This window comes from Giraffa tippelskirchi, chromosome 14 (assembly GCF_054371585.1).
Source record: "Giraffa tippelskirchi isolate mGirTip1 chromosome 14, T2T-mGirTip1v1.2.pri, whole genome shotgun sequence".
In the NCBI taxonomy this organism is placed as follows: Eukaryota; Metazoa; Chordata; class Mammalia; order Artiodactyla; family Giraffidae; genus Giraffa; species Giraffa tippelskirchi.
Window position 1 is genome coordinate 54,036,005 of NC_137288.1, and position 22,043 is coordinate 54,058,047.

Consider the following 22,043-nt stretch of genomic DNA (forward strand, 5'->3'; position numbering starts at 1 on the left):
AAGCATCCCGAGAGGCATTGGGGGCATTCCATGGGAACGATGACCAGTAGTCTCTTCTGCCCATTGCAGAATCTTCTGTAATTTTTTCCAGCCGAAATTAAAATAAGAGAGGATCTTCCTAGAGTGCCTGGCAGATGGTAAGTGCTCAGTAAACACTATTTATCACCATATCATTGCTGGTTTTTTTGCCCAAGTCCTCGGCAGAGGAACAGCTGGTGGTTGATGTGAGGAACTCTCGGACCAAAGTCCTGACCACCATTTTTTCCTTTCCTTTGGAAATAGACAGATCAGGCCACCGACGTTCATCTCTCATAGATCAGTGCTTTTTATGTTAGGAAATCTTTTCTCTGATGTGCACACAAAAATCCTCCTTTTCCTTGATCCCTTCCAATTCTCAGTTCCCCATGGTAGGAAAATTTCTCTCTGACTCAAACTTGTAGTTAAGTGTAAGAAAAAGTCTAATGATGTTCCTCTGTTAAGGAAAGAACAGTCTGTAAGTTTTAACTAAAATTCATATGATAAAGTTTAGATTTAATCATCTCAGCAAATAGAAGCCAAATATCCTTTGCTCTGAGTAGTTGACTGCTCAAACATTGAGACAAGAATACTGTAAACTAGAAGATTTAAATATATTAACATATTTAACTTGCCTTTATATATTTATCTGTTGTTGTTCAGTAGCTAAGTCGTGTCCAGCTCTTTGTGACCCCATTGACTGCAGCATGCCAGGCTTCTCTGTCCTTCACCATCTCCCAGAGTTTGCTCAAACTCATGCCCACTGAGTCAGTGATGCCATCCAACCATCTTGTCTTCTGTCGTCCCCCCCTCCTCCTGCCCTCAATCTTTCCCAGCATCAGGGTCTTTTCCAGTGAGTCGGCTGTTCATATCAGGTGGCCAAAGTATTGGAGCTTCAGCTTCAGCATGGGTCCTTCCAATGAATATTCAGGATTGATTTCCTTTAGGATTGACTGGTTTGATCTCCCTGCAGTTCAAGGGGTTCTCGAGAGTCTTCTCCAGCACTACGGTTTGAAAGCATCTATTCTTTGGCCTTCAGCCTTCTTTATGGTCCTACCCTCACACATATTTATTTATTGTTAAAATTATTTTTTTATGTGGACCATTTTTAAAGTCTTTATTGACTTTGTGACAATATTGCTTCTGTTTTAAGTTTTGGTTTTTTGGCCCTGAGGCATGTGGGATCTAGTTCCCTGAGCAGGGATTGAACCTTCACTACCTGCACTGGTAGGTGAAGTCTTAACCACTGGACCGCCAGGAACATTCCAACTTACTTTTCTATATCTCTGTCTTTTGTGTAAAGGCAAGCTAAACACTCAGGCAGGTGAGATTTGCCATGCCTGCCTGAGTCCTGTGTCCAGGGTTCTGCGCTATTTCTGTATTTTGAGGCACTGTTGTTCCTGGCAACTACGGCTCACAAGTGACTTGTGTCCAGCCTTTCTCAGAAATCTAGCCCTGGTCACAGGGAGGCCGACCTGGAGGAGAGACAGAGCTTGAGAGAGTGTGGACTCTGTGCAGAAACCACTGCAACCAAGAAACTCAGCCTGTGCTTCCCTCATCATCAGTTTATTCTGAAAGAGACTACTGTTGACCATGATGGAAACTTCATGCGACTAAAAGAAGTGAAGTGTTTGTCTGAGGAGTGAAACAAAGCCGACCCAGCTGGGTGGCCTGGGGCGGTATTGACCATGGCTGATGATGACTCAGCTTTTCACTGTCTCAGAACAGCAGAATTGAGCCTCACCTGTAAGGTTTTTGCAACCACTTGAGAGGGTAGAGGAAAGGACTGCCCTGTCCTGCTCCAGCCTAGCTGTCAGAGGCCCATGGCCTGCCTCACTGTTCACATAGGCAAAGCCAGGGTCCCTTCCCAGTGACATTAGGGGATGCCCTGAAACTGGGAAGATCTTAGAACAAACTGTAGGAACCTGTAATGCATAATCATACCTTTCAACATTTAAAACACAAGATAATTAAACTCTTCATAATCCACTTGTGGTTTAGGACATATGTCTCCTGTAAGAATATCCTAATAATACTTTATACATGGAAAATGTTCACTAAACATTTTCAATCAAAATCTTGCACAGAAGATTCTCTGGGTGCATGTCTGAACTACAGCCCATCGCTCCGTGTGTCAAGTGTGGGTTTGTTTATGGCAGAGTCTGGGCTGCTGTGTGTACAGGAAGCAGGTGTGTGACTTGGTTTGGGGTGACTTAATGTCACCTCCTCACTGTACTCCACTGTGTATGAAGAATCACAGGATTAATTTCTGGGTGTGGACACGGGCCAATGGGGGGGTGCTTTATCATGTTTACTCTGGCCTCCCTCTCCCAGAGGGACAGTGTGAGCACATGCTTGCAGCAGACGCCGAATGCCAAAAATGCATCCAGAGGTGTCCTGGGACTCTGCCGTCTCCCAGAGAAGTTGAGCCATCTCTGTATTTTTGGTGAATGGTGTTTATTTGCTGATCCAGCTCCTCTCCTGGCCTCAGCTCCCTCTGTCTTTAGGGCTGTCCATGTCACCCCTGCCTTGGTCTGCGGCACTGAGCACGGAGTATCTGGTCACACAACTGTTTCTGGTGCCAACACACGTTTTCTCTCCCATTGCTGTTAACTCTGCAGTGAAGAAGGGAGATTGGTGGGGAATGTGTCCTTGGTCTTTCAGGTCCTACTTTGGTTTCATAGTCCCTGTAATCTGAGCTCCCCAAACTGAGTGCTTGAGTGATGACTGTCGGATGATGGCTTTATCCTAACCGGTTACTGGAGAGTCACGATTGGGGGTGTGTTTATGCTGTGATTGAAACAGGGGTGCTCAGGAGACCCTGGGGGAGTCTTGCGTGGACAGGCGGTGCTCCTGCTGCTATGAGGTCAGCTCCATGTGATGCCGGCCCCCTGCCCTGAGACCCCCAGTGCAGCTGACCTGCGGTGGGAAACCCACAGCTCTGTGTCCATGAGCCACTGCTGCTGCCCATCTGAAATAGGCACGGCTGTCACAGGGGCAGTGGGAGAGGGTGGTCATGACAGAAGAAAGGTGGGGGCTCCCCTAGTGAGGCCTCGTGGCTACAGAAGAGGAAGACTATCCGGAGGTTCATGGTGGCAGCTCTGACTCCACCCACCGTGGGCTGGGGGATCTGAGAGGTGCTTGGAAGGCCTCACATTCCTCTTATTTAAGAGGTGTGTGTGCACATTTCTGGTGCAGCTATTTATAAGCGTACTCATGTCTCAGTCACCATGCTTATTAAAGGCACAAATACTTTACCTCTTAGCAAAGATGAAAATAGTTTTCACAGATTTCCTGGCAGGCAGCATCACAGCCTCGCCAACCCTTTTCATCTGCAGATTTCAGCCTCATAAAGTATTGATCTGGGGAACAGAGCTCGTTTCAGGGCCACATTCCTGAGAAACATAAAACCAGCTCCCCCAGGAACAGAGTGCCTGCCTCCACCCGAGGAGATCATGAATGTAAGCTAAGTTGCTCAGTTGTGTCCAACTCTTTGTGACCCCATGGACTGCAGCACACCAGGCTTCCCTGTCTGTCAGCAACTCTCGGAGCTTGCTCGAACTCATGTCCATCGAGTCAGTGATGCCATCCAACCATCTCATCCTCTGTCTCCCCCTTCTCCTCCTGCCCTCAATCTTTCCCAGCATCAGGGTCTTTTCCAGTGAGTTGGCTCTTCCCACCAGGTGGCCAGAGTACTGGAGCTTCAGCTTTAGCATCAGTCCTTCCAATGAATATTAAGGGTTGATTTCCTTTAGGATGGACTGGTTTGATCTCCTTGCAGTCCAAGGGACTCTCAAGAGTCTTTCTGAGCACCACAGTTAGAAAGCATCAATTCTTCAGCTCTCAGTCTTCTTTATGGTCCAACTCACATCCGTACATGACGACTGTCATAGCTTTGACTTACATGGACCTTTGTCGGCAAAATGCTGTCTCTGCTTTTTAATATTGCTGTCTCAGTTTGTCATAGCTTCTCTTCCAAGGAGCAAGCTAAAAGAAAAAGTAAAAGTGTTAGCTACTCAGTTGTGTCTGACTCTTTGCAACTGCATGGACTGTAACCTACCAGGCTCCTCTGTCTATGGGATTCTCCAGGCAAGAATACAGGAGAGGGTAGCCATTCCCTTCTCCAGGGGATCTTTCCGACCCAGGGGTCAAACCTGGGTCTCTTGCATTACAGGCAAATTCTTTACTCTCTGAGCCACAAGGGAAGGCCTGTGATAAACGAGACCTGGAGTCAACTCCTGGTCCGTTCATTATCATTTCTTGGGGGGCTGGGGTGGGGTGATGGTTTCTACTTCTCAGGGATGCTCTGAGGATGCAACAGGAGCTCAGCACAGTGCTAGCCACAGAGTAGGTGCCCCCAAAACAGTAACTACAGTTAATAAGTATTGATTGGTTCATTAATCACATGAATAAATTAACAGGGACCCATGAGATTTTGGCTATCTCCCTTCAGGGTGTGTAGCCTAAATGCCAGCTTCTTTCTTCCCAGATTATATTCATCAAATTTTCACCAAAGTGAGTACATGCTTAGTGGAGAGCAGCTCAAGAAGAAGCCTACAGACCTGGCCCTGCGCTGTTGCCCTCATAGCTAGTTCCTAAGCAAGTGTCCAGCGAGGCACGCTCATGAAAAACAGGCTGGCCAGGAGAAGCCTCTCATGTTTGATACATGTTTAGCACATTGCAGACCCAGGGAATTGTAAAAATAAATTAAAGGCTGTGATGTCACCGCTTTTTGAAACCCTTAAAAATTCTTTCTCTTTCAACCATGGGATGAGCAAGCATGGTTTAAAATTCTGTGATGCTTTAAAGCGGACGGCATCTTCTTACAGTTTTTCTGATGACACCTTTAGAAAGATGGCATCTTCTTGTGGTTTTTCTGATGACTTGAACCCATCTTCAGAGTATTACAGGCATTTTCATTTGTTTTTCCAACACGATGATTGCCTAGAAGAGAAACTTTGACAGTAATAAACAGCCTTAATTGTCAAATGCATCTTTGATGATATTTATGGGCAGAAACGAAACATTCTGGTGAGTGGAACAGAAACCTTGGGGGATGGATGGTGGAGGAGTGGGATGGAGTTCCAGCATGGAGGCTGGAGGGGACCCCTTTGGGCAGCAGCCTCCGACTTTTCCAGGCGAGGCTCCCTTGGTGGCTTCAGACAGTGGGCTCAGCGCAGTCATGCCCTTGACTTCAAGGACACACTGTCCAGGATGGCAGCTTGGCTGAATCGTCCCCAGACCTGGAGAGGCATCTACTGCCACATGGTAATAAAGTTCATCGAGCCGTGCTGCTTCCTGATGGGCCATTTTAACTTCCTCGGCTCTCACCCCTCCTCCCCAGCCTGCCCGTGTCTCCTGTCTCCCATCCAATCTGATCCACACTGTGGCTCAACTAGACGCAGCCTGTGAGTTGTACTCGCTTTGGAAGCTACTGAATAAATGAACACTCTACTGACACTGCTCCAGATCCCAGGCCCCCTCTCTCCTCCTCAGCTTCCTTCCCATTCCCTCTTCTCCAAACACAGGGCCGGCGTGAGTGATCGGGTAGCTGACGAAACAGAGGACGAGAGCCAGGACTCTATAGGTCATGTTCCTCCCTTGGACATGGGAAAAGGGAGTGACAGCAGGGGGAAATGCCTAAGTGTCCTCTGGCCAGCCTTTGCGTGTCTTTACAGGTAGTCTTAGAGAGGGGATCCTGCTTCCCCTTTCAGACCCTCCTCATAGCCTCTGTGTGCAGTCCTGGACGAGCTCTATCCTTCCTTCACTCCATCTGGTTCAACCCCATCCATTTCAATCACCCAGAAACCAAGGCTGATCTGTGCTGGGCACCAGCCACCGGGGCCCTCGCTCTCTGCCTTCGGGAGCTCAATTAGCTGCTGTAATAATTTGTTTTTATAAATGTACATGTTTATTTTAGAAAACCTGAAAGCTAGAGCAAAAGACAAAAAATGGGGGGGGGGAACACCTTTGATCACACTCGAGAGATTCTACCTTGATAATTTTACTATGTGTATGTAGGTACATATGTAGTATATACACCCACACAATTGACTTCTGTGTTTTAACTACACATTGCCTTGAATCTTGGTTTATTTACAGGAGCTCTGTCTGGGTACTCTGCCTACCTGGGGTCTCAGCGTCCCCATCTGCACCCTTGGTGGATGGCAGCACTGGCTGTTTCCCTCATGAACATGTTGAAAGTAGAAGTAGAATGTTACCTGTGGTCCATTCATCTTACTTCATCTGTGTGTTGTCTTTGCAGCTCCTGAGGTTGAGTCCACAGCACAAAGAATGACTCCATTTTTAGTGCAGGGCGTTTTGTCCATGGGAGACCAGCCATCCCTTGCAGTCTGGCTTTCTGAGAGGACACCCTGGGGTCTGAGACAGGGGGTAAGCCAGAGCCAGGGGTCAGAGGGCAAGCAGAAATGCAGCCTCTCTGCAGAGGGGCCTGGGGACCTCTTCCCAAGGGCAGGCAGTTGAGAGGAGCCTTATCTGCGAGGGCAATCTTCAGGAGAAGCTGGCCGTTTTCTGCACTACAAAGGCGCTGTTTTCTTCTCCTCAGCCCTGACAAGCGCTCTGGAGATTAAGAAAACTGTTGGCCACAGTTCTGAAAACTCCAGATAAAGGCTTTGATTTGTTAATTAAATTTTTGCTATCTACATTTGATATCTCAGCCAAATTGTATCCGCTGCAGAAACATCAAGAAAGTCCCCCACTTCAAAGGGGCGCCCACTCGATGACCTGTAATTATGGAATTTACTGCTAGGGAAGCGCTGTCTGGGGCTCTCCTGCAGCCCTAGCGCCCCGCACGCCGCCCCCAGGGTCCCTGCTGGTCGGCTGATGCCAAGGGGCTTGGCTCCGGTGCAGGCGCAGAGTCAGGTAGCCCACCTGCCTGCCGGCCCCGCCCACCGCGCCCGGCCCCGCCCACCCCTGAGAACAGGTCTGTTTATTGAAATTAGAGAGAGGTCACCTACTGGCTGGGCTTTGCAGGTGGCACTAGTGATAAAGGACCCACCTACCAATGCAGGAGACTTCAAGAGATGCGAGTTCAATCCCTGGGTGGGGAAGATCCCCTGGTGAAGGGAATGGCAACCCACTTTAGTATTCCTGTCTGGAAAATCCGATGGACAGAGTAGCTTGGTGGGCTACAGTTCATGGGTCTCAGAGAGTTGGACATGACTGAAGCGACTTAGCAGCAGCAGCAGCAGTAGCTCCTGCTGGCTTCTGGCTCCAGGAAGGTCTCTGTCATTCATTCCCTGTGGGTATGGATTTTATTAAAGGATATGTAGGGGCCCTTATGCTTCCCTGGTGGCTCAGGCAGTAAAGATTCTGCCTGAAACCCAGGAGACCTGGGTTTTATCCCCAGGTTGGGAAGATCCCCTGGAGAAAGGAATGGCAGCCCACTCCAGTATTCTTGTCTGGAGAATCCCATGGATGGAGGAATCTGGTGGGTTATAGTCTATGGGGTCCCAAAGAGTCCTTATATAGGGCTGCTTCCCCAGGGGAAGTGACTTAGCACACACGCGCATGCACATTCAGAGTCTATGGACAGAAGGCACCCCAATCCAGCCAGGGTGGAGCCTGCCCCCTGCCCTTTATCCTCACCTGTTCTCAACACGCTCAGCGCCACTCACACCTGCTGCTCTAGTGTCTCCTGCTCAGATCGAGGGTGGACATCTTGCAGCTGGTGGGTGTGGGGTTGGACGGCACCCAGGAAAAGGCAGAGCTCGTGCCACCAGGAACCATAACAGTAATTAATTTCCAGGGTAATAATCATCTCACTGTAGTGGCAGTGCACTTGAAAGAATGTTCTTTGGGTGTATTTTTTTTAATGTCCTAGATGAGCAGGAAGATTGGGCTTTTGAAGATATAAAAGAAACCCGAAGAGGACCAGTCTGGGATCCATGTCAAGGGCACCCATCGTTGTCATTCAGTTGCCAAGTTGTGTCCAGCTCTTTGTGACCGCATGGACTGCAGCAGTCCAGGCTTCTCTGTCTTTCACCATCTCCCAGAGTTTGCTCAAACTCATGTCCATTGAGTTAGTGATGCCATCCCACCATCTCATCCTCTGTCGTCCCCATCTCCTCTTGCCTGCAATCTTCCCCAGCATCAGAGTCTTTTCCAGTGAGTCAGCTCTTCACATCAGGTGGCCAACCTATTGGAGCTTTAACTTCAGCATCAGTCCCAAGGGCATTGGTGGTAGTCACTAACTTGGCACCACTGGCCTTTCTGGGCATCTTTTCTTCTAAAGTGTTTGAAAAGTGTAAATCCAGGAGTCAGAATGATGAGGACAAACCTGAGGGCCCTGCTTCATTTGTGGACTCTGCCCTTGCCTGCTCTTGGGATGGGGGCCAATTGACCTCTGCTAACTCCAGCCTTCCCAGTTTTAAGGGTCCACACAGACCCTGGGATGATTTTGAGAACCATCGCTGCAGACTCCAGGTTCTCAGGTCTGGCTCCTCAGGCCCCCAGCGATTCAATGCTGCCGGCCTGGCTCTGACTTCTGGGCACTGACGGATAGAACGGGACTCTCCCATCTTTCCCTCTGCTTCCCGGCTGCTCTTGGAAGCTAACGCTTACTCTAGTCTCTCCAACTCCCAGGCCCTGTCCTTGCCCTCGCAGGGTCCTTGCAGGAGTGAGCTCACCCTGGAGCACCACACCCATGCTTGTCTGCAGGCTGAGTGCTGGTGCCAGGCCCGCCCGTGTGTGCCCTGCTCGCTGCCTGTTAGCCCCTGCAGCCATGCTGCGTGCAGGCCTAGGGTGAGTACCAGCTGGGGTCAGGGCCAGCCCCTGGGAGCCCTGCAGCTGCTCCTGAGCCGGATACCGGGCAGTCTCAGGTCTCAGCTAAGCACAGGCCTCAGAAGCCCAACTCTCGGGCTGTTTCTTCTTCTGGGATATTGTCTGCTTGAACACAGCACAGGAAGCCAGGAGCATGGGAGGCAGGCAAGTGTGCCCCACACTCACCCAGTGAGTCCAGAGACCAGAGAGGGCCATGATGGCCTGCCACCCTGGGTCCAGGCACTTGTTCCTGAGCCGGCCCTGCTCTCAGGCCCTCATCTGGCCATTGGGCTCAGCCTTCTGCCCACTCTGCCTCCATGCCCAACCCCCCGCCCCCGGGGATTGGTAGGTGCAGTTTCTGTTGTTTCCTGCACCTGAGCCCTATCCTGGGAACATGCCTAAGGGGAGGGCCCCTGGATGGTCAACACCCCGCTGAGCAGCGCCTCCTCCCAGTCATAGGAGGTACTTCAAGCAGAGTAAACCCAGGCATAAGATTCTGCTTTTCTGTGGCTCAGAAACCTTCAGTGCCTTCCCCGAATCAACCAAGTAAAGCCAAAGCCCGAGGAATCAAATGGCTGAACCACCTGCTTTGTGTCACTATGCTCTTTGTCTCGCCCGGCACCAGCTATAGCCATAGGAGTGCCCTTCACATGGGTCTAGGCTCCCTGATGAAAGCCCTGGGGCCAGGTGAGTCTCAGAATTCGGAACTCCTCACATTTCAGAAAGGAGATAAGGTGCACATGACATGTACCATACTAAGTAGGAGACACAGAGACTGTAAGTAGCTTCATGGCCATTCAGGGCAGGTTTTGCTGCCAAATGAGGTTTGAAACCTTTGTGTTTCTTTGCTTTTTGAATTTTGGGCTGGAGGCAGAAGCACCGTGGGCATATCTGTCGTCATCACCCTGAGCTGGGTGGCCTCAGAGGGATGGAGGGACCTTGGCTGGGGCTGGAGGGACAGCAGGCCCAGGTGATGGGTGGGGTCAGAGGACATCCTGAGGAGCAGAGAGCAGGGACCGGGCACCACCCATCAGGCAGGGACCAGGAAGGTGCCCTAGAAGGCACATTGTACTGGTAACCAAGGTTACCCTGGGAAGGACAAACACTGGCACAGCTGGGCCCTGTGGGAGATGCCTGCAGTGGGAGACAGAGCCAGCATCTCCAAGTGTCTCTTGGCCACTTGATATTTGACTAATTCCCATGGTGGTTGGGAGCTTCTCTGGTGGCTCAGATGGTAAAGAGTCCGCCTGCAATGCAAGAGCCTTGAGTTTGATCCCTGGGTTGGGAAGAACCCCTGGAGAAGGGAATGGCAACCCACTCTAGTATTCTTGCCTGGAGAATCCCATGGACAGAGGAAAACCTGGTGGGCTACCATCCATGGGGTTGCAGAGTCGGACACAACTGAGCGACTAACACTTAACACACACGTGGTGGTTGGAATGTTCCAGTGGACACTGGGAGGACTGGGAGGATGGGGAAGCCATCTCTGGCAAGACTGGGGGAGGCTGCTGGCACCGTGCTCATCTTCCAGAGGGGATGCTGCCGTTCAGTGACTCCCCCAAGACGGACAGACGGCAGATACCCAGCGCCAGCTCCCTTGATTTATTCCGAATTTTCCTTCTACTAAACCATAGCCCCATGTGCTCTGAGACTCCATGCCAGACGGGGAGCAGGAGGGAGGGAGAGCACATGTGAGGGCCGCATGCGCCCAGGAACTCAGCCTCAGTGGTGTAGCTGATGGCCAGTTAGCAAAGCGCCTCGTATCATAAGCAGGGTATTTCTTCTCAAAGTCATCTGTCCCCAGAATCTGAATAACCAGCTGCATGGGACTGGGAAGCCACAGAGAAACAGTACTTCTGAAATAATGAAACTTTGTCTTCTGCAGCTTTCACTGGATGCCTTGAGTTCTATTCCAACTACATTATTTTCAAAATTGGCATAGAGCATTTTCTTTTTTTTTTCCCCCCAGTGTGCTATGTACCATTAAGGATATTTTCATGAGATTGTTTTCACACATGCTTTGGGTTTTTAAAAAGTTGCTTCTTCCTATATTGCCAGAAAATGGAAATAACTTCAGGATAATTCAGTCCAACAAGTGTTTGGATTTTCTAGGCTGTCACAATGCTCCAGCCTCATACTTTGTGTGAACCCAAAAGGGAGGAAAGGATGATGAACTGACTGAGGAGTTCTGTGTGGAAAAATGAGGAGACTCCTCGCAATGGGAGGTGAAGGGACAGTTAGGTCATTTTGTCCAGAGTGAGAGAGAGACGGCTCCAGTGCTTGTGGACTTTTTGTCTGGTTCCATGCTACGTGACTCAGCTAACGAGCTTTCCATAACTTGCCTTTGGAAAAGTACCCACAAACATACGGGGTTTCCTAGATTAGGAAAAACTCCTATTCTCATGAATTTTCTTGCGGTTCTGTGTCCTTCACTGACGATTCTGTTCATTCTGCCTTGGTGGTTACACCCTCCCAGCAGGACAGTTGACAACTTTTTTTTCCCCCAGCCTCACTCTACAGCCTGCAAGATCTTAGTTCCCTGACCAGGGATAGAACCTGGCCCTTTGGCAGTGAAAGTACAAACTCCTAACCACTGGACTTCCAGGCAGTTCCCAACATTGTACAGCTCCTGGTTTGTGTCTGTCTGGTGTAGTCCCATCGTGTAGCCTCAAAACGCCTTCAACTTGCTGCATGCTTCTCTACTTCCTGAAGGCTCAGAGCCAGGTTCAGAATTTGAGGTCGTCTGAGCTGAAGTTCAGACTTGGCATTACATCTGAATCTGAGAATCAGGGAACTATTGGTATTTTCCAGTGAGGAAGGACATAGGACCTGCAGCTTCCCCACTGGACCTATGGTCCGTCTCTCAGAATCTTGTGACCTTAGCAAGTTACATGACTTTCCCAGCCTCCGTTTCTCATCTATGAAACAAAGAGCCCTTTGGGCAGGGCTACACAAGTGAAGTGTTTGGCACGTGCCTGACTGTTGGCCGCCGCTGGTGCTGGGAAACAGAGCTCAGGCTCTGGGCAAGTTGTGGGAGATTTAAAGTAGATTTTCTCAGAGTTTGGGTCCTTGGCCCCCTCTCCATGGGGTGTGGTCTGCTTCTTCTGGAATGGCCGTCACCCTGGGCTGGCCCCAGATCCCAGAGTGGGGTTGGCACCTCTCACCCCTGGTCCTTCACAGCTACTAGGAGCGTCCTTTGCTCTCCCTGCATCACCTCACCAGGCCCTCTCCTCCACGGCTCCCAGGTGAGCACCTGCAGGGTCCCTGCAGGGCCACCCTGGAGGATGCATCTGCACGGTCGTCAAGATAACCCCCAGGTGAGTGAGGACCAGAAAGCTCTTCCCTCCCACTTCAGGGGTCTTGGCCCCTCTTTCCTCCCCCTCACCACCACCTTCTGCTCTTAGGGCACAAAGCCCGCAGCCCCCCCGCCCCAGTACTGTCCCAGTGTTGAAGCTTCGTGCTTTTGGATGTCAGCACTACTCTGCAGGGGCTATGTGGGTCTGGGACACTGAGTGAGCCCTCACCACAGATCCAACCACTGACCTCATATCAGGAGAGGCCCCTCCCCTGCATGGCGCCGGCAAGGACAAGGACTCCTCAGACCCAGCAGCTCCAGGCGCTTAGATGCAGAATGGAAGCAACTGGTCTCCACCAGGGGTCTGGGGTTCCTCCTTGGGCCCCAACCACCCTCCACACATCCGTGTTTGCAGAATGGTCGCTCCTCCTAGGCCCCCAGCTCCACTGGGTCACCTTACACAGGAAAGCCTGTTCTCGTTCTGAGTCGAGAGCAGGGTGTCTACAGGAGCGTTTCCCTCTGTCTGTGGCAACAGATTTTTAGATTTTCCTCGTTGTGATGCAGATCAGCCAGACAAGATTCCCCCTAGATCTGGGCATGGGTCACTGTGGCTGCAGGGTCTCCCTGGACCTGGCCCCTGGCTGTGATCACTGATCACATTACCGAGCAGTTCCTGGCTCAGTCATCACTGAGTAAACCAGCCAGACACCATTAGTGGATGGTGTTTGGCTGTTTGACTAAATCTGCCACCATTTCCCGTGTGACGTGCCAGGTCTGTTCTGTTCCCATTATGGCCTGTGCTTGTCCCCACTTATGAATGTTCATTCTTATGGGAGGAGTCATGGTAACACCTGGGTCATCGCACCTGGCCGGTGTCCAGTTCCTAATGGAAACACATTAGGAGTATCTTTTGTATTTGATAAAGCAAACAAATGTGCACTTTCTCATATTAATCTCTGGCAGGACAAAAATTCACGTCAGGAAGAGCAAAGAGCTCAGAATAGCATCTGAAATATAATTCATGTCTAAGGTGTTTCTCTCTCAGAGAGTCGCAATCCGTCTGTCTTGTGGAGGCAGTTCTCTGATGCTAACGCCCCAGATGTGATGGACGTGAACGGTGAGAGCAGGTCGTCCCTTGAATGTTGGAACATGGCTCTTGCATCCATTTCCTCCACTTGGAGACAGGACAAATGGTATTTCTCAGCCTTTATCTCAAATGCATGTCAATACTGTTGTGATCAATAAATACAAACCTAGCTGAACATTACTGAGTTCGTGGCAGCTTTCTGTCCTGACCATCAGCACATATCTTTCTAGTCGGTGTATCCCAGGCATAGCCGCCACCATTGCAGAATGGGCAGACTCGTCATTCAAGTGGGACCTTTGGGCTTGGAAATTTCCGGAACTCATGAGGACCTTCTGGGGAGCAGAGCCTTTGTAGCTGTCATGTCCAGGCTGCCCCTCCACAGGGCAGGCCTCTACTGAGGCATTTGAGTCACTGAATTCTTGTATCAAAATGATACATAAGGGACTTCCCTGGTAGTCTAAGTGGTTAAGACTCTGTGCTTTCACTGTCAAGGGCCCGGGTTTGATCCCTGGCTAGGGAACTAGGATCCTGAAAGCTGCATGGTATGGCCAAAAAGCCCCCAAATGATTCCTAGAATAGCCCTCAGCCATAACTTATATCTTGATGCACATGTAACAAGTAGGTTCCCAACACCAGGATTTGAGCCTTGGGAGCCCAGGATGGGGTGCTTGTGGAGGACACAAGTTTCCTGGCTGGCCTGGGCAAATTTCGGGAGGGTCTAGCCCTGGGTGTCCCCCACGGGTCCCGGCCTGACCCAGAGCCCCCAGGACCCCCAGGACTCCCACCGAGGGTGTCAGACCCCAGGGCAGTTGAAGCAGGGGAAGGCCTTCCTGGCCTGGTTCCTCCTCCGGGTCCCCACCCTGTATGCTCCGCCGGCCCTTCCAGGAGACCCAGCAGGCTCACGGTGTTGCTGCTGCTCACTTCAAAAGAAAACACTCCTTTTATCTCTGCGGTGAGATTAGGAGTCCAGGCACACGGACTTGTGTCTGAGCGCTTTAAACACACTCCTGGGAAAACATAAACAGGATTTATACGAAATGCTTTAATCCCCCCAGAGAGCAATGAACTCTCATGAAAGGACACCAGCCGGTCGAGAGTTGGGCCAGTGGATGTTTGCTTGTGTCTGTTCCTCACCTGGGCCTTGGCGGCGGCCCCTCACCAACCATAAACGCCACCCCCTATGCCTCTTGAGGCAGGTGCTGAGCAGAGGAGACAGGCCAGTAGGAACAGTCTGGGGATCAGGGCCTCCTGTTTATAAACAAGCCTCCATGTTCAGTTTCAATGGCTCTTTCTTCTGCTGGGGAGTCTAGATGGTCCTCAGGAGGTTCTGCCGTCCACATGTTCCTAAAAACATGAAGTGTCAGTGGGGTTTTGGGGAGACTGAATCATCAGTCCACACGTGCGTTGGGATGTGGCCATGACCGTGAATTCTTCCGGAAAGAAGTAGCTGATTGGTGAATCAAGACTTTTGTGTGTAAGGAAATGGGGCCCAGAGAGGCTACAGTCTTTCTCAGTGTCCCACAGCAGCTGTAGAAACGTCCAGATGTGTTTAAAGCAGGACACGTCTGTGTGTAGATCCAACATTGTACGTAGTGATGACACGTCAGAGTTTCCACTTCAGTTCAAGAGACTGAGCAACTTATAGACTTCATGGTAGGAGAAAAGATACACAGCTGCTCACACACACACACACACACACACACACAAGATACACATGCACATACCTATACAGACACACACACACGCACACACACAAACACATACACACATATACACACATACAGAGACACACACACGTGTGAGCACACTTTATTTTTGCAAGGGAAATTGGGAACAGAAGTGTTGGTGCCAACTCCCACATCCTTAGAAGAGAAGACAAGCCCTCTGTTCACTTAAAGTGTCTGAAATATTAATTATGTTTTCTTAAAACTACTTGAGTTCTTAAAGTGGAGAGCGATTTTAAAGTCAGGTGGGACCAAGAGGAAATGACTTAAATATCTATTTCTCTTCCCTGTGAGTTAATGTCTCCGTTGTCCGTGTTCTATTATGTCTTTGGAAATAATGACTCTGCAGGTTTATTTTCCTTTTATTTATTTATCAATCCATTTTTTTGGCGGCCCTGTCTGGCCGCAGGGGGACCGGCTCTGGGCCCGTCCGGAAGGGCTGTGTGCAGGGTATTGTTTGCTTTCTGTGTCTGAATGAACATCTGGCCGAAACTCTCAGCCCAGGGCTGTCGGTTTGTTTTTAGCAGGGGGTGGGAGGGGGAGGTCATGAGTTTTCTGCCCTTTCACCCCCATCGGCCTGAGAGACTCTTGGCTACCCTCATTGGTGGAAAAGGACTAGGCGCCCCAATAGAATCAATACTTTCTTCTGTTACAGGGCTTCTGAGCTGTTCGTGATGGAGCCACGGTGGTCAGCAGCACCTGTTCTGCTGTTGGAGGGAAAGCGGGAGGACCCCAACTCTCAGGGTCACAGCTCCCTCGGTGTGTCCCCAAGGATAAAGCACACATCCCAACAGGATGCACCTGGAGGAGTCAGTCCTGGCCAGTGCGGCTGAGCCCCTCAAGTAGGGGGCTTATCTGCTTCGGTCCTGGCCTCTGTGTTGCTGTAAATGGGACTTGAAAGCCAGGCTCTCAGTGGATTAGGCCTAAAGATTAGCAAGAGGGTCCTGTGCTGAGAGGCCTGTGTTCTTCTCTCTCTCCTGAGACCCCCGAGGGTTAGCGAAGGACCAGTGTGTCCAGTACTCTGGCAGCAGCTGTCATGCAGGCAACCCGGGTGTGAGAGGTGGGGAATGGATGAGGGGGCTGTGTCCGCTCACTCTGCTCTCCCCCGTGCCACACCCCAAGCATCCCTGTGCCCACCACCCCCATCTGGGGCATCTCCTAGACAACCACCAGGGAGTCAAAACCTGGAAAGAAGGGACAACAAGGTCCTCTTCCAGAAATATCTGGGCTCCTGAAGCCACTTAGTGCAAAGGCTGGAGGGACCGTTTGATGTTAGCGGTCATGGCTGAGAGTCTCGCTGTTGGTCTGGACGGACGAGCAGGGTAGGGGGCAGCAGCCAAGCTCCCTGAGGGTCCACTCCCCAGGCCTCTTCAGGGCCTTGCAATCCTCAGGGCCTCTCCATCCTTGGGTCCTCTCCGTCCTCAGGGGCTGGGCTCTCAGATGCCGAGGGGACAGATGTCATTCACTGAGCAGGAAGCAGCTTGCAGGCGCCCTGACGTGGACGAGGCCCTTGTGAGTGAATTGTGTGTTGTTTTCTGCATTCCTGTGGGTAGAGCTGGGAGGCAGCGGGGTACTAACCTCGTGGGTGCTGTGGGATCTTCTTGCGAGGATTCTCTGTGTGGTTCAGTCCTCTGTCCTCACAGCAGCCCTCGAGCCCAGGGACTGACCTGGTGGTGAAGCTCCCCCACGAGAGAAGGGGGAACTCCTCAGGGTCACTGCTGCTAATAGGTGGCTGATGGAGGATTCAAATCCAGAATTTCCAGTTTACTGGGGGTGGCGGGTGGGGGTGGGGGATGCCAGGGCCACCTCCCCTCCCCCTGTTAGTTGAGGAGGTGGATTTTCCACTCGGTGTTGGGATCTGCACTTGGCTCAGGGGAGGCACCCCCTCAACCCCACTCTGCCCGCTGCACGTGGTGACCACCTGCGCTCCCGCCAGCCTGGGTGGGGATGGAGCAGAGCCAAGACCGCACATCAAAGATGGGCAGGGGTGTGTGTGAGGCTCCTTCCTGGCTCCCGCCTCCCTTGTGCTTTTCCCGGCTGATGTGGACAACCAAGGCTGAGCACTAGGGATCCCGTGGTGCAGAGTCTGTTCTTTCAGCTTCATCCAGTCCAGTGTCAACTGGTGACAGGTGGGCAGGCGGCAGATGGTGGAAAGAGTGACAGAGGCTACTTTTTAGGACATTCTTACAACTTTCACTGGGAGGTAAAGACCAAACAGTGAAAACTGCTTAAATTAAAAAAAAAAGCAGAGATCAAAGTATGTTGATTCTTAGTCATTTAACAGCGCAGGGAATGGAGTGATCTAACCAGTTGTTCAAAGGGTTTGAAAGTATAAAATTCCTTTAACAAAATTCTATGGAAGGTGATAATTTAGAAACAAAAAACCTACGACGCACCTGAGTTGTGAACAAGCTGCACAAGACCCCCAGACAGGTTCCAATCTAGTGGGGAGATTGACCTTCAACAGTCTCGGTCCCAAACCATACAGAACACCCCTCAGAGAGTGAGGGTAGGGGGCTTTTGGGGGTGTGGACACCTCAGTCTTCCGCACGATGACAGTATTTTGGCTGCATGTTGAAAAGTGCTTGGGATGTCCGTAGGCAGAGCCGAGAGCAGGGTATGAGCTGAGAGCAGAGCACCTATGGGTGTGGAGGCAGGAGGGGCCTGATGAGTTTGGGGGCCGGCTCCAGGACCATCATTCTGGAAGTAAGCCATCCTTGCTCTCCATGTAGGTGACAGAATGGGACTCCGACTCATTATAAGGTAAAATGCCTTTCACTTGTGATATGAGGATGCCCCAAGCTTTGGGGGTAACAGACTAGGTTGAGGTCTTGGCTCTGCCACGCTGTTCCTTTGTTTGAACCAATGGTATGATAAACAGAAAGAACAAGCTGGAAACACTCGCCCACACTGGAGATGGCGAGGCCTGAGCTGGGGCAGCAGCTGTAGGGGGAAGACAGCAGGGAGGAGGTGTTTTCGAGAAACAGGAGGTGAGATCAGCAGGAGGTGATGGATGCCACAGACTCGAGGTTGAGGGGATCTGAGGCTGGCCCTCTGGTGGGACTGTTGGTCCGACAGACAGACACCCAGTGACACTTGCATTTCAGGTAAATAAGGAATGGATGCTTTTAGTTTCAGGATGTCCCATGCAGTATTTGACACAAACTTATAAATGTATGGGCTTCTCAGGTGGCGCTAATGGTAAAGAACCCACCTGCCAATGCAGGAGACATGAATCAGACGTGGGTTTGATCCCTGGGCCGGGAAGATTCCCTGGAGAAGGTTATGGCACCCCATTCCAGTATTCTTGCCTGGAGAGTCCCGTGGACAGAGGAAACTGGCAGGCTATAGTCCATGTATACATTTTTTAAATCTGACAATCTTTCTCTCTGGGCTTAAGGTGGAGAAGTCAGCTACACAGAGAACACAGAAGAACAAGTAGTATTGGTGACGAACCCAAATCTTTTCAGTGAGCAGGAGGAGACGTCCAGTTAGCTGCTGTTGGATGTGTGTGTCTGAAGTTTGCAGAGTTATCCGGGCTGAAGTCACCAGCATATTTCTATAGAGGTTGAAACCATGGAATGTGGATGGATTTTCTTAGGTACTAGAGGAAGTGAGGGAAACCATAGCTCGAGGATGGAACTCTGCTTTTTAGGTGACTTCGAGAAAGTCATTCATCTTCTTGGAAATGCTGTTCCCCATCTGCAAATGGAGAAAAATAAAACCCATGTCAGACACTTGTTATCTTCAGGTGTGACACCATGTGAAAGGCCCTCGGTACTTTGCCTGGCTCTTACATTTATCAACATTATCCTTGTCATCATAAGTGTTACTTAAATGGATCATACAAACCAGTGGGCAAAGATGAACCAGTGTCTACAGAAACAAGTATGTCAAAATATTAGCAAAATAATACTCTTATTAAGAAACAAATGCAACAAGAGTAACCACAAAGCCCTGAACTATGGATTATTTTATGTAGTTCAAATAGTAGGAGAAATCAGAGGGATACATTCTTTACTGCAATAATCTTAATTTTATTAATTATATTCTCCAAAGGATGAAGTGATGAAAGATAATTTGCACCACCCAACACAGCACACCAACAGTCTTTAACAAAGTGTTTGCTTTCTTTTTCTTTGGCTTTTCTGGGAAGAAAATATTTCAAGATGTAACTCATATTCATTCTCTATAGCAGAAGAAAGAATGTTAATTGTCTGAAGTGGCCCACAAATACACACAGACACACACACACACATACACACACACCCCCTCAAACCCCTACCTAATCTGTCTTCAGATTTTGCCTGGACTCGCCAGCCCCACAATGACTCACTGTTTGTTCTGTACACATGGAAAGAAGCAGGACCACCAAAGCTTTTTAATCTCATACCAAAGGTGGGAAACTAATGCCTCAATGAAAGGAAAAGGGAACATCGAAATGTTTGGAAAAAAATTCGAAAAAGCTAATTCCTCAAAGTATTCCCTGGACCTCATCTTGGGTACTGTAAACAGTTTTAGAGCAGTCTATGTTCATAATCTGTTCAAACACTTATTTCAAGCTTCTGTTTGATGCACATCTTCTGTTTCCCATTGGGTGTCGAAGTAGCATTCTGACGTGTTTCACCTGTCAATTAAGCCACCAGAATTTATAAAAGAGCTCCCAGGGCCTTCCTCTATTGTAGTAAATTATTACTAGGAAACCAAGAGGTATAATGATCAGATGAGCCTCTGAGCTTCTAGGTGGGGAGTAAGGGCAGGGATGGAGGGGGAAGGTTCTGGTTTAAAGACACTCTTTCCACACTCGCCCCTTGTTCATTGTCTTGTTCATTTCATACCCAGAGGCTTTGCAGCCCTTGCAGGAGTTCAGTTCTGTGAGATGATAATAGGGAAGATAGGGAAGACAAGCTGACAGCCCACTTCCTGTTACTCGATGCTTTAGGGCTCTGCTTAACGAAAAGAACAAAGTGCCAGGAAGGGAGACCCTGGGATTAACTCTGCCTGGGTGGGACCAGAAGGCTTACCCTGAGTTTTCCAGCTGGTTGCTCAACGAGTCTTGAATGCAGAGGATTAAGAACAGAAACCTATTGCCTGGTTTGTCATGGTCCAGTAGTCTCCTGAAGAACTAGCTCGGCCTCACCTGGACAAGCCCTACACTTATTCCAGCCTCCGTGTGGCTGGGTCACCTCGTGTCTGTCTGCACGACTACAGCCTAAGGCACAGGCTGGCTTCCCAGTGCTGGGGTCCGCCTTGCACAGCGGTGTTTCCTACAGGTTTGCTGTTGGTGTGACCGGATGCATATAGTCACTTTTCTGCTCTTACTCTGCTGTCTCTTCTCATCTAGGGCCCTACACTTTCTTTGGAAACAAAAATCGTAATAAGTAAGCAGCATTCAGTGAGGGAACACACATTTTAAAAACAAACTGACCAGATTTCCTTTCACGTATATTGGTATGGAAAGGTCTGCTATGAGAAACCTTTTGGGAACTATAATCATGTCAGCAATCATTTCACTTAGTTCAGCAGAGAAACAAAACTCATACTTTTTTTTTTTTAACTTTAAACTTTTTATTTTGTATTGGGGTATAGTTGATAGTTTCAGGTGAACAGTGAAGGGACTCAGTAATACCTATACATGGATCTATTCTCCCCCTAACTCCCCTCCCATCCAGGCTGCCACATAACACTGATCAGAGTTCCCCGTGCTGTACAGTAGGTCCTTGTTGGTCATCCATTTTATTTATTTATTTATTTATTGATAGAGAAGGCGAGGGAGACGCTTTTGTTTATTGTCAAGGACCGAGAAACACGTCTGGAAGTGCTCTATACAGGTGCTGCGGAGCCACAGAGTGGGGTGGGGTGGACGAGACACCATTGTACACGGCCTTTCCTCCAGGCCCTCCAGCTCTTCATCCTGATGCTTGAACCAAGGACAGAAGCGACAGCCGACCTCTGTCACTAAGGCTGCAGAAGAAGGGATACTTCACTCAGTTCATCAGTTCCTGGAGGGCAGGTAGAGTGAGGCTATTTAAAGCTGATGCGGAGGCCCCTCGAGGTCTGCTGGGGGCGCCATGGCAAGCAGAACGGATGCTGCCGGTGGTCCACGCTGCTGTTGGAGGCTGGTCCCGGCTCCTAGGCCCTGGGCTTCTCTTGATTCTCAACGACAAGCTAGTCGGTTGAATACATTTGGCCAATGTGGACCTGCCGACGGATTATGCCCAGGTCTCTTTTGGCTTTATTCACCAGGGCTTGGATTTCTACGGGATCCTTCACATTCTTGTTTTCTCTGAAGGCGTCTCTCATCCTCCTGATGGCGTAAATTCGGTAGTTGTAGGCGCCGAAGCGCTTGCTCTCCCGCAGCATCGCGCGGTACAGGTCCAGCACCTGCGCGCGACTGAACGCCGCCATCTTGAGCGCAACACACAGGTGGTCCTCTCCGCCGAGGCCCCGAGTTTAAACTCGACCCGCGAAACCGCCGCCGCCGCCGCCGCCGCCGCCGCGGAAAGCGCGGGCTGGACGCGGGCGCGGGGCTGCGCGCAAGGCTCGGCCCACACTCCGCCTCAGGGGGGCTCGGGCTCAGGGGGTCCCCGGCCGAGGGGAGGCTCTGGCCGCGCGCCCCGGGTGAGGGGTTTCGCCTCCTCATCCATTTTAAATATAGCAGTGTGTACATGCCTTTCCCAAACCCCCTAACTAACCCTTCTCCAAGGCAACCATAAGTTCATTTTCTAAGTTTGTGAGTCTCTTTCTGCAAAACACGTACTCTTTTAATTTGATTAATTAAGGCCTATGGAAGAGAATACCACTGTGGGGGCAAGGTGGTGGGAGACTCTTGGACCACTCTGTGCATCGGTTCTCTCTGGGTGACGTGTCTGTCTTCTCTCGTTACTCCCCTGATGGAGCCCTGACAATGGTGTGTATGGAACCAATAAAAAGTTTCCACATATCGTCAGATCCGTGGTTTATTCTCAGGTCCATCATCTTTGATGCTCTGTGCTTCTTTTTCAGCAGAGTTGCCCTGGATTCCAGTTCTTTGCAGACCTTCAGACACAAACGCCGCTGTGAGGGAGGAGGGAGCTGGACTTGTCACTGCGTGTCCAATCTTCCCAGACTCAGATGAAGGAAGGTGGGACTAGTCCTGTGC

The 22,043-nt window shown here is 50.3% G+C and overlaps 1 pseudogene; it reads right to left on the reverse strand.

The window, feature by feature from the left end:
• Window positions 1-20,598: 20,598 nt before the first annotated feature.
• LOC145534555 (LYR motif-containing protein 4 pseudogene) lies at window positions 20,599-21,310 on the reverse strand (annotated as a pseudogene).
• Between the last annotated feature and the right edge of the window lie 733 nt (window positions 21,311-22,043).